Below are 13572 nucleotides of genomic sequence, written 5' to 3' on the forward strand. Positions count from 1 at the left end.
TTCACAATTCCAGATATTGAAAATTTGTGGGTGTGATGGAAATATGTGTAGGTATATGTCTGCCAGAGGAAAATTGATGTATATGGTACTGCTTCTAGGTGAAAAATCCCCAATATGCAGTCTATTTGAATTCCAAAGAATCTCACATGATTATTCACTGTGGTTCTTTAATGTTAGTGCTTGAAATATTCAAGTTGAAAAAGTTAAATTAGTTGAGACTAATAAAGACTGCCCCGTTAAAAGCTTAACCATGACTTTTGGCTGGACGATAGAAAAATTGCGTTTATTTTGGAAACTGACTCCTAAGACTCTGTTATTTGTAAACTTCATACGTAGGAAAGAAAAAAAACAAATGTGAGATCAACTTGTAGATTCCAGTGTGCCAAATGTAAGAGAAAGCATTAGAAACCAGTAACAGTCTCCTCAGAGATTCACTACATTAGGTCTGAATTTTGTTAGATTCCGTAAGCACGTATACATTACCATGACCTTGGGAGTACCTTCTCCGAATTCTGGAGACTGCGTATGCAATGTTTAATTCATTTTATTTTTGGGGTGCCTGGGTGGCTCAGTCGGTTAGGCGTCTAACTTCAGCTCAGGTCATGATCTCATGGTCCATGAGTTCGAGCCCCACGTCAGGCTCTGTGCTGACAGCTCAGAGCCTGGAGCCTGCTTCGGATTCTGGGTCTCCCTCTCTCTCTGCCCCTTCCCCACTCATGCTCTGTCTCTCTCTCTCTCTCGTAAATAAAATAAAAACATAAAAATTTCTTTAAAAAAATAATTCATTTTATTTTTGTCAGTACTTCCAATTGCTTTAATGGGATTACATGTACTACCTCTAGTATTTTAATTTTATACCTGAAAATTATTTCCCAAATTACAAAAAAATCAACCTTATATATCAGCAGTGCCTAAAGTAATAGCACTAGCTGAAGTCTATTTAAAAAGTCCCCTCACTTATCTGCCGGGGTTATGTGCCAAGACACCAAGTGGACGCCTGTGGATAAAGTCAAACCTTATGTATACTGGGGTTTTTTTTCACTATACACACAAAGCTATGATAAAGGTTAATTTATAAATTAAGCACAGTAAGAGATGAACAATGATAACTAATAATAAAATATAATAATAGTAATAATCTACTGTAATAAAAAGTTATGTGATTGTGGTTTCTCTTTCAAAATATTTTATTGTACTGTACTTACCCTTCTGGTGATGCTGTGAGATGGTAAAATGCTTACGTGAGGAGAAGTGAGGTGAATGACGCAGGCATCATGTCAAAACTAGGCTACCATTGACCTTCTGCTAATTCATCGGGAGGATGATCTGCTTCCAGATTCCCATTGACAGAGGGTAACGGAAACCACAGAAATGAAACGGCAGATGAAGTGAGACTACTGTATTTATAGAAATTCAGCAGCATTACTTGCTTTCTAGTTTGCAATAAGCATCATCACCAATGAAATATTAATTTTCTATAGGTCATTTCATTCCGACTTTTGGAAACCTTTCTATTTTTTATTTATTAAATGTTTATTTATTTAGGGGCGCCTGGATGGCTCAGTTGGTTAAGCATCTGCCTCTTGACATCAGCTCAGGTCATGATCTCGTTGTTCATGGGTTCTGGCCCCGCGTTGAGCTCTGCATTGACAGGGCTGAGCCTGCTTGGGATTCTCTCTCTCTCCTTCTCTCTCTGCCCCTCCCCTGCTCACTCGTTCTTTAAAATTAAATAAGTAAACTTAAGAAATAGTTAAATGTTTATTTATTTTGAGAGGGAGAGAAAGAGTGTGAACAAGGGGAGGGGCAAAGAGAGAGGAAGACAGAGAATCCCAAGCAGTTTCCAGAACCTCACGTGGGGCTGGATCTCATGAACCCTGGGATCATGACCTAAGCTGAAATCGAGAGTCAGATGCTTAACTGACTGAGCCATCCAGGTACTCCCCTTGTTATTTTTTTAATCAACTTTATTGAATTGTAATTTACAAATAATGAACTACATTCATATAAACTACAGTAAAACCCTGGTTTGTGAGCATAGTTCATTCCAGAAACATGCTTGTAATCCAAAGCACTCGTATATCAAAGTGAATGTCCACACAAGAAATGAAGGAAACTCAAATGATTCTTTCCACAACCCAAAAATATTCATATAAAATCATTACAGTACTGTAATATAATACAAAATAATAAAGAAACTACAAGATATAAAGAAAAATAAACAAATTAACCTGCACTTTCCTTTGAAAACCTTCATGGCTGGAGTGAGGGAGACAAGAGAAATGAGGATTATTATGTAGGACAAATTTCACTATCACTAATAGAATCACTGCTATCTATTGGCTCAATGGAATACTTTTCATTTCGTGCAGGTTTAACAAGGAACCTATCCAAAGACACTTGCTTTTGCCTCCTTTTGAGGATTTTGCGGAAATGTGACATTGCATTGTCGTTAAACAGATTCGTTGCTCGCACTGTTACTGCCTTATTTGCGTGGTGCTTTTCTACAAAGTTTGCACAGTCTCCTGCATTTTACACATCTCCCTAATCTCACTTGAAGTGAAGGATTCCTCCACCTTTTTCTCCTCCTCTGCAGATGAGATGCAGATGTTAAACTTCTTATAAAATCTTGCAATTTTGGCCACTCGCATACCTCATTCATACTTCTTGATGATTTCCTTCCTAATTTCCACCATAATCATCTCCTTCTTACCACCTTTCTTTTCAACTTTTTCTGCATGGGGGTCATTGTATACACTTGCATGGATATTGACTACAGTTCAGTATTAATAAACTTGTGTCATATACTGTATTTAATGTAACTGGCAATAAGGTAGCAGAGGAAAAGGTCTCTATCTATAGGTAGCCTGACCTAGAATGAAGCAAAACATTTCTATTCTTACTCTTGTATGGAAAAAGTAAAGGACTGTCCATAAATACTTTGAAGTGACAAAAAATACACTAGTGCCAGTTGTGGGCACCTTCCAATGTTCTGAAAAATCACTGATTTCTGCCAAACACCATGGCCTGAGACCGAGCATCCAAGCATGGAAGATGATCACCCACAATCCCACACAAGAGACACTGAGAGAGAGAAGAACCATTGGCTCAGTTGTAATTATGTGACATTCAGCATCATGTACTACTCATATTGCAAGACATCACTCATTTATTAAGGTAACATTTATTATAAATGTTTGCTTGTCTTATGAAACACTCACAGAACAAGTTACTCGCAATCCAAGGTTTTACTCTATATGATTTGTTGAGTATTGACAGAGGTATGCGTCTGTGAAACTACTACTATGAATCAAGACACAAAATGTTTTGATAGCCCCCAAACTATTCCCCATGGCATTTTGCAATCCATCTCTTCCTCTGCTCCTGATCCCAGGCGACCACTTTTGCCTTCTGTTATGATAGGTTAGTTTGCAATTGTCATACTTTTATATAAATAGAATTATACATATGTCCTTCTTGTGTCTGGCTTCTTTCACTCATCACAGTATTTTTGAGATTCATCCATATTGCACGTATCAGTAGTTCATTCCTTTTTATTGCTGAGTAATAATAAATTCATGCATTTACCATATTTTTTCCCATTCACCTGTTGATTTGGAGAGTGTCTAGCTTTGGGCTAGCATTATTGTGAATAATGCTGATTTGAGCATTCATGCATATCTTTATTTGGACTTGGGTTTTCATTTATCTTAGGTAAATACATACTTAGGAATGGAATTGCTGGTTCGTATGCTAATTATATGTCTAAATGGATGAGAAACTGCCAAACAATTTTCCAAAGTGCTGTGCCATTTTACCTTCCCACTTAGCAGAGTGTAAGTTCCAGTCCTCCGCATCCTCACCAACAATTGGTATTGGTGATGTTTTTACTTTTAATTCAGATGGCTATGTAGTACTGTGTCGTTGTGGTTTTAACCACGTTAATGAACATTGCTTTTAAAAGTGGGGTAGAAATGAAATTCAATGATCTTTTGCAGGGTTCCATTTCTGTCCTATCCCTAACTCTATTCAATAAGTATAGTTAATCATCTACCTTGTGTCATGTACTGTGTTAGGAAAGAGAAAAGAATAAGAAACTGTTTTCTGAAGACTTCACTTCATGAGACAGGAGTAAAAAAAAAATGTCACATACAGTCCAGTTGCTGCTATAGTAAAGGTTTAGGAAAATACATTGACAGGGGCGCCTGGATGGCTCAGTAGGTTGAGTGTCCAACTTTCACTCAGGTCATGATCTCACAGTTTGTGAGTTCAAGCCCCACAGCAGGCTCTCTGCGGTCATCACAGAGTCTGCTTCAGATCCTCTGTCTCTCTCTCAAAAATAAATAAAGACTAAAAAATACATATATTGACAAGAGCATCTGGGTGGCTCAGTCGGTTGAGTGTCTGATTTTGACTCAGGTCATAATCTCATGGTTTGTGAGTTCAAGCCCCGAATTGGGCTTTGTGCTGATAGCTCAGAGCCTGGAGCCTGCTTCGGGTTCTGTGTCTCCCTTTCGCTCTGCCCCTCCCCCACTGATGCTCACTCTCTCTCTCTCTCTCTCTCTCTCAAAAATAAACATAAAAAATTAATATAGATAGATAGTCATAGAGGAAGGAAGAAAAGTTGGAGAGGACTTCAAAAGAGGTGGTGTCACTTGAATTATCTTCATTATAATTCCCTTTACCTTCTTTTGAAAAGGAAATACATTCATAACAGAAAATTTAGAAAAAATAAATGAGATTTACCTCATTAATCTGTATTTTGGGTGCTAGCAATCTCATATGGACCAAAAAGTTCAATGAGGAGATGTGCCTTAAGTAAGAAAAAGAAACCTGGTTGTCTTGCCTGACAGGCCTTCCCTACAGATGAGTCATTTATACTGATATGGCCACTAGAGTTAACTTCCCTTAAATGTAAACCTATTGTCTTGTGCCAAACAAGTGTGCTTGGTTGGAAAAAGGGAATGGGCTTGAGAGGAAACAAGATGGGTAGGAGAAGCCAGGAGGTGGATATTTCATTAAATGAGCAGAGACACACAGAAATTGCAGTGCCTACTCTTTACCTGCCATTCACTATGGGACACACATCCTAAGTGTTTTGTTGAATTCTCACAGCAACCTTAAGAGGGTTTTAAATAGAGAGAAGTTGAAGTAAGAGATATTAAGACTACCATGATAGATTCAAAGATTGTTTAAAAAAATTGACTCTCCCCCACCCTTACTTCCCCACTGCTTTGATGCTTGGTTTGGTCATTTGACTGGCAGTGGGCTCATGGTGGACAGAAGGCAGAAAGACTTTAGTTTTGGCTATGTGATTTGCTTTGGTCAATGGGATGCTAACAGGTATAACACAAGCAGAGGCTTAAAATATGCATGCAGGGATGGCTTCTCCTCTAATGGCTCTGCCATCACAATGAAACATGCCCTACTTGGCCTACTGGTACAAGGAGGATGAAAGACAGGTGGAGCAGTCCTGGGACCAACATGTAATTTAGAGTACAGGCAAGCCTGAGGCAGGTAACCCACAGACAAGTGAGAAAGAATAGTTGATTATTGTTTATTCCACTGAGTTTTAGGGTGATTTTATTATTCAGCCACCTAAGTATCAGAAAGAATTTGAACTCTGACAACATGACTGCAGAGTCTAAACCACATTGCCACTCATTCAGTTATTTTCAGATATCTAGGTAAAGATAATTGGTTGGAGGCTGAAAGATAATCAGGAGGAAGTTATGGGTCCGGAATTAAAAGAATATTTCGTCGATTAAAGAACTAAACCTTGGCAAATTATTTAATCTCTCTGTGCCTTCCTTATAAGGCTATGGTGAAAAAGAAAATGCAGTAATAGCTATCAGATCTCTTCAAGTGTGGTAAAAGTGTTATGGAAATGCTAGTTTTTCTTTTAAGTCTATTTTCTTTCCTGCTGTTTCTCAGTGCCTAGAACAGCACCTGGTGCGCAATGGGCACTCAGTAAATATTTGTTAAGAGAAATTAAATTTTTTTCAAATAGTATTCTCAGTTTGTAAATGTAAATGACAGGAACACACTGTACGTCTATCATTAGGGGAGTAATTTCTGTTTTTGACAAGAGTGGGGGAAGTCTAGGAAGTCCCTTCCTCTTAGAGCAGATTTGTGTGGGGTATACTCTACAGGGGATGTTCGTTTCCTGTCTCTATCACCCAACTAAAGGCACCCAAACTAATGCTCTGTAAATCCTCATATTAAGGGAGAATGTTATTGCAGTCTTATACTACGATGCTTTCTGCCTCAAAGATTGTTTTATTAATGGGAAAATATTTGAATTTAATATTTGTTCTGCCGTTAAAGAAAGGGAACTTGATTTATAAAATACAGATAATTCAGAAAACAGCCAAATGAGCATCTGGGTTTGAAAGTTGGGTCACCATGATAAAAATGTTCATTTACCCTTTATCCTTCTTTGTTTACCACAAAGCAAGATCTAGCCAAATGAGACATCTCACTTTACGACATTTGCATTTAAATCACTTTAGGGTTCAGGTCAGAGAAATGGTTGGTTTGGTTTGGGTTAGATGAGCAAATTGTTCCCCACATCAACTCACAGAACATTCAAGGACTAGAGATGTTATTTAACTTGCTCTATTTTCTATTATAACATTATCAGACTGCCTTTTTATCCCAAAACTTTTCCAAAGATTTCCCAAGAAAACTTTTGGTCGTGTGGATAAAGGATTACTTCAGCTCCAAACTTTCCTGTTAAAATATTAAACAGGAACATTTGAACAGTATAGTATCATCGCCATGAAACTGACTAACAATCTGGAAGCAATAAATTTTGCTTAAGTGTCCTCCATTGTACTGAGTGCTTCACCCTGTGACAGATATCCTCCAGTGAGGGTTTCGAGTGAAACTCCTATCTCAGCTAAAAATCTTTTAATAGCTACTCCTAATCCTGAACCATTTTTGGCCTCAGTTAATATGTGTTAGGAATGTAATTAACCTATCAGTATCAGTAGTATGTTAACAGTTATAGACTAAACCTAGTATTGAAAGACAAAAAAGAAAAGATCAATCTCATTATTCTCGCTGTAGATTTTCATTATAATGAATCCTTTGTTTTATTTCTTGAAAATCCATTGTATCTATTCCAAGACCACATGTTTGAAAAAAAATTTTTTTAATCTGATAAAAAAACAATTTTTTAATGATTACTTATTTTTAAGACAGAGAGAGAGAGAGACAGAGAGAGCATGAACCAGGGAGGGACAGACAGAGAAGGAAATACAGAATCCAAAGAAGGCTCCAGGCTCTGAGCTGTCAGCACAGAGACCAATGGGAGGCTTGAATTCACAGACCAGAGATCATGACCTGAGCAGAAGTCAGATGCTTAACTGACTGAGCCACCCAGGCTCCTCAACAATTTTCTTAATTAAAAGAATTTCGCAAGTCCAATATTGTACAAACTCAAAAGTTTGGGAGGCCTTAACATCTTCACTCTCATTTTTGTCTAATATCCATTTCTTCATCAAGATACTTCAGTTATAGCTCCTATATTTCTTTCCAATTATTTCCTTTCTTCTATTTCCACTGCTTTCACCTATTCTTGCCCTCTTGTAATCGCTACAGTGCAACTTGAGTGATTTTTATTATAAAAAATAAAACGTGAATATAATGCTGATGCCCAACACCATCATTGCTCTTAGGATACAGGCCAAAACCTTTGGGATGGTCCACAGGGCCTGGGCTGTCTGGCTTCAGTTCTGGGCATTCCAGTCACCCTGGCCTTCTTTCAGGGACTGAGAACAAACCAAACTCCTTCTTGTTTCAGGATGCCCCCTCAAATATGCCCCCTTCTGCCTGAAATTCTAGTATGTCTCTCTCTCTCTCTCTCTCTGTCTCTCTCTCTCTCTCTCTCTTTGTGTGTGTGTGTGTATATATATATATATCCACATACCTATTATTGAAATTATCACACATATGTATACTAACAATACATTTTTAATCTTATTTCATTTATGGCACCACCCGCCTCTCCTCCAGCCCAGACAATTTTGAAGCAAATCCCAGGCATATTATGAAAGGCCCTTTCTAACTCATGCCTATCCTCACGATCTCTGCCCAAGCACCACCTGCTTCCCTCATCTCTCTGCCAGAGTGGGCCATATCTGCCTGTCTCATGTTGTCTTATGTTCACTAATACAGCACTTCATAATGACTACTAGCTTACTCAAAGTTTTCGGAAAAACTATAAGCATTGTATCAGATTAAAAGGTGTAATGATGGTGTCAATCAGAAGATGGCACTGTTCAAAGGGAGAAAAATAATCTGAGCAATTGATGGAAAAGCCAGTCAATAAAATTAAAAATATCCCCAAATTATAGCAGTAGATATTTTCTTTGAGATTTTCATGTGGTTATGTTATGGGAACTTGGTTCCTGCCTTGGATATACTTATATAGATATTACTGCCCTCAAGGACTTCAAGTATTTCCTTTTAGGAACACATTTTCCCTTATTACCTCCCCTAAAATGGTTTCTCTTCATTTGACATAAGATTGTTTATCTTAAAAGTAAAGGATCTTGTAACCAATTTTTGAGTATTCTGTTTATTAAACCTGCTTATGAGTGATAATTAGATAGGATATACAATATTACTTCTCCTGACCACATCACCTGCAATCAGAAATACATTATATAATTAGCACATCTTAAATTATCTTTCCCTCACTGGGTAAATAATCTAGAAAGAGAAAATTATTGAGTTAGCTCCTCTATAGTTCCTCAACAATTGAAAGGACGTGCTTGCATGTGATGTCATTTCTAATTTCCATTGGATGTTTCAGAGGACTTCTAAAGACAACTGCTAACCTTGGTAGAAAGTGATACTGTATATCATCCAACTGCTTCATTTGTCTAATATGGTATGTGCAAAGCGGCTATTTAGAAAATATCAGTTGAAATAAGAAGTTCAATTATTTTTTTCATCTATACCAGGTGACTGAATCTGGGGCAGGACATTTTAGCAGTTGTGTGATATATGAAAAATAAGTATGTAAAGATTCCAGTTACACTTATACTGACATCTCTAGAGCATAAGACTTATTAAAAGTTAAACTCCAACCTAGTCTTTTAACCACATTTGTAATACATGTGTTTTAGCATTCAAGTATCTGACCAAGTTAAAGATACAGCACCATCTTATGGATATTTCTGTATTTGTAAAATCTGGAAATGCAAAAATCATTCAAGTTTGGGAAAGGAAATCTTTACCAGAAAAAAATTGTAGAAGGAGAATATTTTAACATAACAAGGGAAAATGATATGGTATTGAATAATCTGAATATGTGTGTGTGCATGTATGAATGTGTGTGTTTGTGATGGCATATTAAATGAAGGCACAAACCGAGATCTGTAATTCTTTTTCTTTTCAAAATTGTGAATTCTGATAAAAAGAAAAATGAACACCTGTTCTTTCAATCCAAATTCATAACTTTGTGAAATAAGACATGTAGCCCAGAATCCTATCAGTCTCTAAATGACACTGAAATATCACTGAGTATCAACCTTGCAAAGATGCTTTCAAACTACAGAACTATTGAGAAGTAGAAGCGTGCTTACTAGCTATGAGTCACACTTCCTAAAGAATTCTGAGAAGCTTAGGTGATAATAAACCTATTTAACTATCTGCTGATACTACACAACTGGTAATAAAGTCTCCTTATGTTTATCTACTATTTAAATGTTTTCACAAGTGATTTATGCCCATTAGTTTTAGATTTTAGATGCAGATATTTTTGAATAATCGCTTCTTAATAGAACTCTTATTATTGTAATGTAGAACACAAAGCCGGTTTAAGGAGATTACAGAAAAATTGATGAACAAAACTCCCCAGTTAATGGTTAAGGTGTAGTCAGATACATATGGTCCACCAACGTTCGTTCACTTTAGTTATCAAGTATGGGCCTGAGGCATTACATGATTTACCGAGTTCATATTTTATAGAATGATTCCGCTCTAACTAAAACACAGATTCAGTGATTCTTAGATTTTTGCTGCCTTGAACTCTATGGTATAAGCTTTGGAACCTCTTCTTAGAAAAACAGTCCATGGATTTGATACACTTTGCATACAATTTTAGGGGGCTCTAGACCCCCTGGAGTTCATCCATACTCTATGATTTTAAATAATATTCTCCTTATTTTATTTTATTTTTAAAGTAGTTTTTAATATTTATTTATTTATTTTTGAGAGGTAGAGCATGAGCAGAGCAGGGGCAGAGAGAGAGGGAGTGAGAGAAGACCCCAAGCAGGTTCTGCGCGCTGTCAGCACAGAGCCCCATGTGAGGTTCAAACCCACGAACCGTGAGATCATGACCTGAGCCGAAATCAAGAGTGCGCCGCTCAACCAACTGGGCCACCCAGGTGCCCCTATTCTCCTTATTTTGACATTTATTTATTTAGGTCCTATTTTGATGAGTAAAAGCCGGGAACTTAATTGCAAAAATATGAAGTCTTGTGATAGAGAGGATCTATAATTTTTACAAACACACTCCTATTTGGTTTTAAGTCATTTCCCCCCACAACTAAATTACATAAAAAGATCATTGTAAATAAAGAGGTTCTTGTTGGTTTGTTTTTATATATATTTTATTTTCATATTGTTTACTTCAGAGTGAGATGTGAAAATATGATGCTGACTACAAGTAATATAGAATTTTTAGTTTTATCTGCACAGAATAGTATAGTTTCTAACAATGTCCTGTTAGGAATCATTTTTTTATATAATGTAGACTCTTGAATCTAAATTTCTAAATTTTGTTTTAAATGTAAACTTGTCACCAATTAATAAAATTAAGTTATCCCTAGATGTCCACAGTAGTAGAAAAAATATGACATAGTTGAAAAATTCTAAGCATACCATATATATCTTTTTTGTTCAGTTCTTAGATATAGATAGGTATTTTATGACTTAAAAGAAACCCAGGGAAATTTAATAGGCTTATAATAATAATATGTTTAAGTTCAGATTCAAGGCATAATATTAGATATTAAATTACCTTTTTTATGTTATCAAACGAAGAATTATCCCTATATAAAAATTACTTTATTAATATTCCAGAAATATCTTGCTAATTTAATACAATGCTTTAATTTTTGAGAGAGACTGCATAAAATGTATGAAAAATTTATATATATGATAATTTAAAATATGAATGAAGACATTTTCACAATCTATATCTTTAACTGTAATAAGATCCACGGGATATATTTGTTCAACATAGTATAATACCTACTTTATTCTAGACAGAGAAAAGAATATTTGAGAGTGAATATTTGATGGATAACAACAATGTTTTAGTTGTACAATAGCAAAATTAGAAACCTAACCCTGAAGACGAAGTATACTCAAAATACCATCCTTAAACCCCTGGGCATCCCTCAGACCCTAACAGAGAAGTTGAAAATTTTTTCATGTGAATACAAGATGTTATTGGTCTTGTTCACTGTGTTGACATTACATAGCTGCTGTAGAGACAATGGTGGATTCATGCTGGAACATTAGCGGGAATCAAAGCAGTGGCTTAAAAAGCCACTAATATCACTGTGTCCTTCACCTGCAGATACTCACAGAAAGAAAAAAAAAAGCCAATGTCACTTACAAATATTCCTGATTAAGCAGTAAAAAGGTAATGAGTTTGTTAAGTCTCAACCCTTGGGCATACACTTAAAAATATATTCTGTGAGGTGAAATGAGATGTTCACATAAAACACTTCCACTGTATATTGAACTACAATGTTTGTCTGGAGGAGAAGGAACTGTTTGAGTTGCAAGCTGAACTAGCTGCTTTTTCATTGGATGCCATTTTTACTGGAGAGAGCAACTTGACAAACAAATTATAACTATTCAGACTTCGATAACTTGGGAGGCATTTCCTCAAACATGAGTGAGGTGAGCTTGTCTCCACTCACAGTATTGTTACCAGTTATAAAATTCAAGCTTTCGAATGAAAATTAGAATTCGGAAAAGCTCTGTCTGCAACTGTGAGCTTAATAGTTTTCCGGTACTCAACGACTTTTTTGATGTTATTGCTGGTTATTGACAAATGTTGTTTTTTGGGTGCTATGTAATTAAATAAAATGTGCCAACTTTTGGACAACCTAGATTATCCAATGAACTGGTGTAAGAAAGTTTTACTGATGTGGTTTTAGATTCCATATTGCAACTAATCTTAAGGAAACCCCCACTTATTGAGTTTGGGTATAATATCAAAGTAGCATAACCACAGTTACAGAAACAGGCTATTAAAATACTCCTTCCTTTGTCAACTGCATATTTATGTGGGATTGGATTGTCTTCATCTCTTTCAAACAAAACATATTTCAACAGTTTGAATGTAGAAACAGATAAGAAAATCTACCTGATTTCTATTAAAGTCAGACATTAAAAAGATTTGTGTAGTGGAAAATAATGCCACTCTTTCTGCCCACCTTTTTATTTTGGAAATACAGTTCTTTTTTTCATAAAAATATGTAATTTATGTTACATAATAGGTTTGTTACTTTTACGTTTAAATGAATTAATAAAGAACTATTCCTAAATTTTCTTAGTTTTATTTTTCTAATATTAAAAATACCAATAAATGTAACCTGCCTAACCAAGACCTTGTGGTCCTTAACAACTTTTAAGAGTGTAAGTGGGTCCTGAGAACAAGTTTGTTCAGCACTGCTACAGACCAGAGTAATAGTAGTTAATAAAAATATATCTTTATTTTTCCTATGTAATGTAATTTAACTATCACTTATAATTGTCTTCAATAAAAACTCTACTTCAATTTAGTTTAATTTTTTTGAGCATTATTGTTGAAATGGTGTAAGTTTTTTTTTTTTACAGTAGTAGAATTCTCATCTCTTAAGACATTGGTTGAATTTCTAGTCCATCGATGCAATGCTCTCTTTACAGTGCCCTAGTACGGTGCTTAATGTAGAATAGACACTCAATAAATATTATTGATTGGCAAAAAAATGTGTTCAGCAACAAAGTCAATGTAACTTCAAGAACACTATAAAAGGTAGATGGGGGGAAAAACCTGTTATTGCTTTATCCATTTATGAACATAATTCCTACGTTTTAACATTTAAAATACAAACATCTTTTCTAGGCTAGATATCTGCTTCTCTAGAAGAGCATAATCACCACATGCATTATATAACTTGAATTAATGTAAGACTTTTCTCATGACATTTTGAGCACATAGGTCACAATATGTTTCTACCTTTTTTTCTCCTTGTACTTTACAACCAGCTCATTTCTGTTACCTCCTCCAAATTTCCACCAAATGGAAAATTAAGAACAAAACTATAATCAATCATTAATGAATGTCCACAGATTGAATAGGAACAGAAGAAAAGTAGCTTCTTCTTGTGGGTCAGACCTTCTTATAAAAATTATGAAATCTTTGGGGTGCCTGGGTGGCTCAGAAGTCTTGACGTTCCACCCTTGATTTTGCCTCCAGTCATGATCTCATGGTTGGTTCACGGGTTCGAGCCTCGCATTGGGCTCTGCACTGACTGTGTGGAGCCTGCTTGGGATTCTTTC

This window comes from Acinonyx jubatus, chromosome A2, assembly GCF_027475565.1.
Source record: "Acinonyx jubatus isolate Ajub_Pintada_27869175 chromosome A2, VMU_Ajub_asm_v1.0, whole genome shotgun sequence".
In the NCBI taxonomy this organism is placed as follows: Eukaryota; Metazoa; Chordata; class Mammalia; order Carnivora; family Felidae; genus Acinonyx; species Acinonyx jubatus.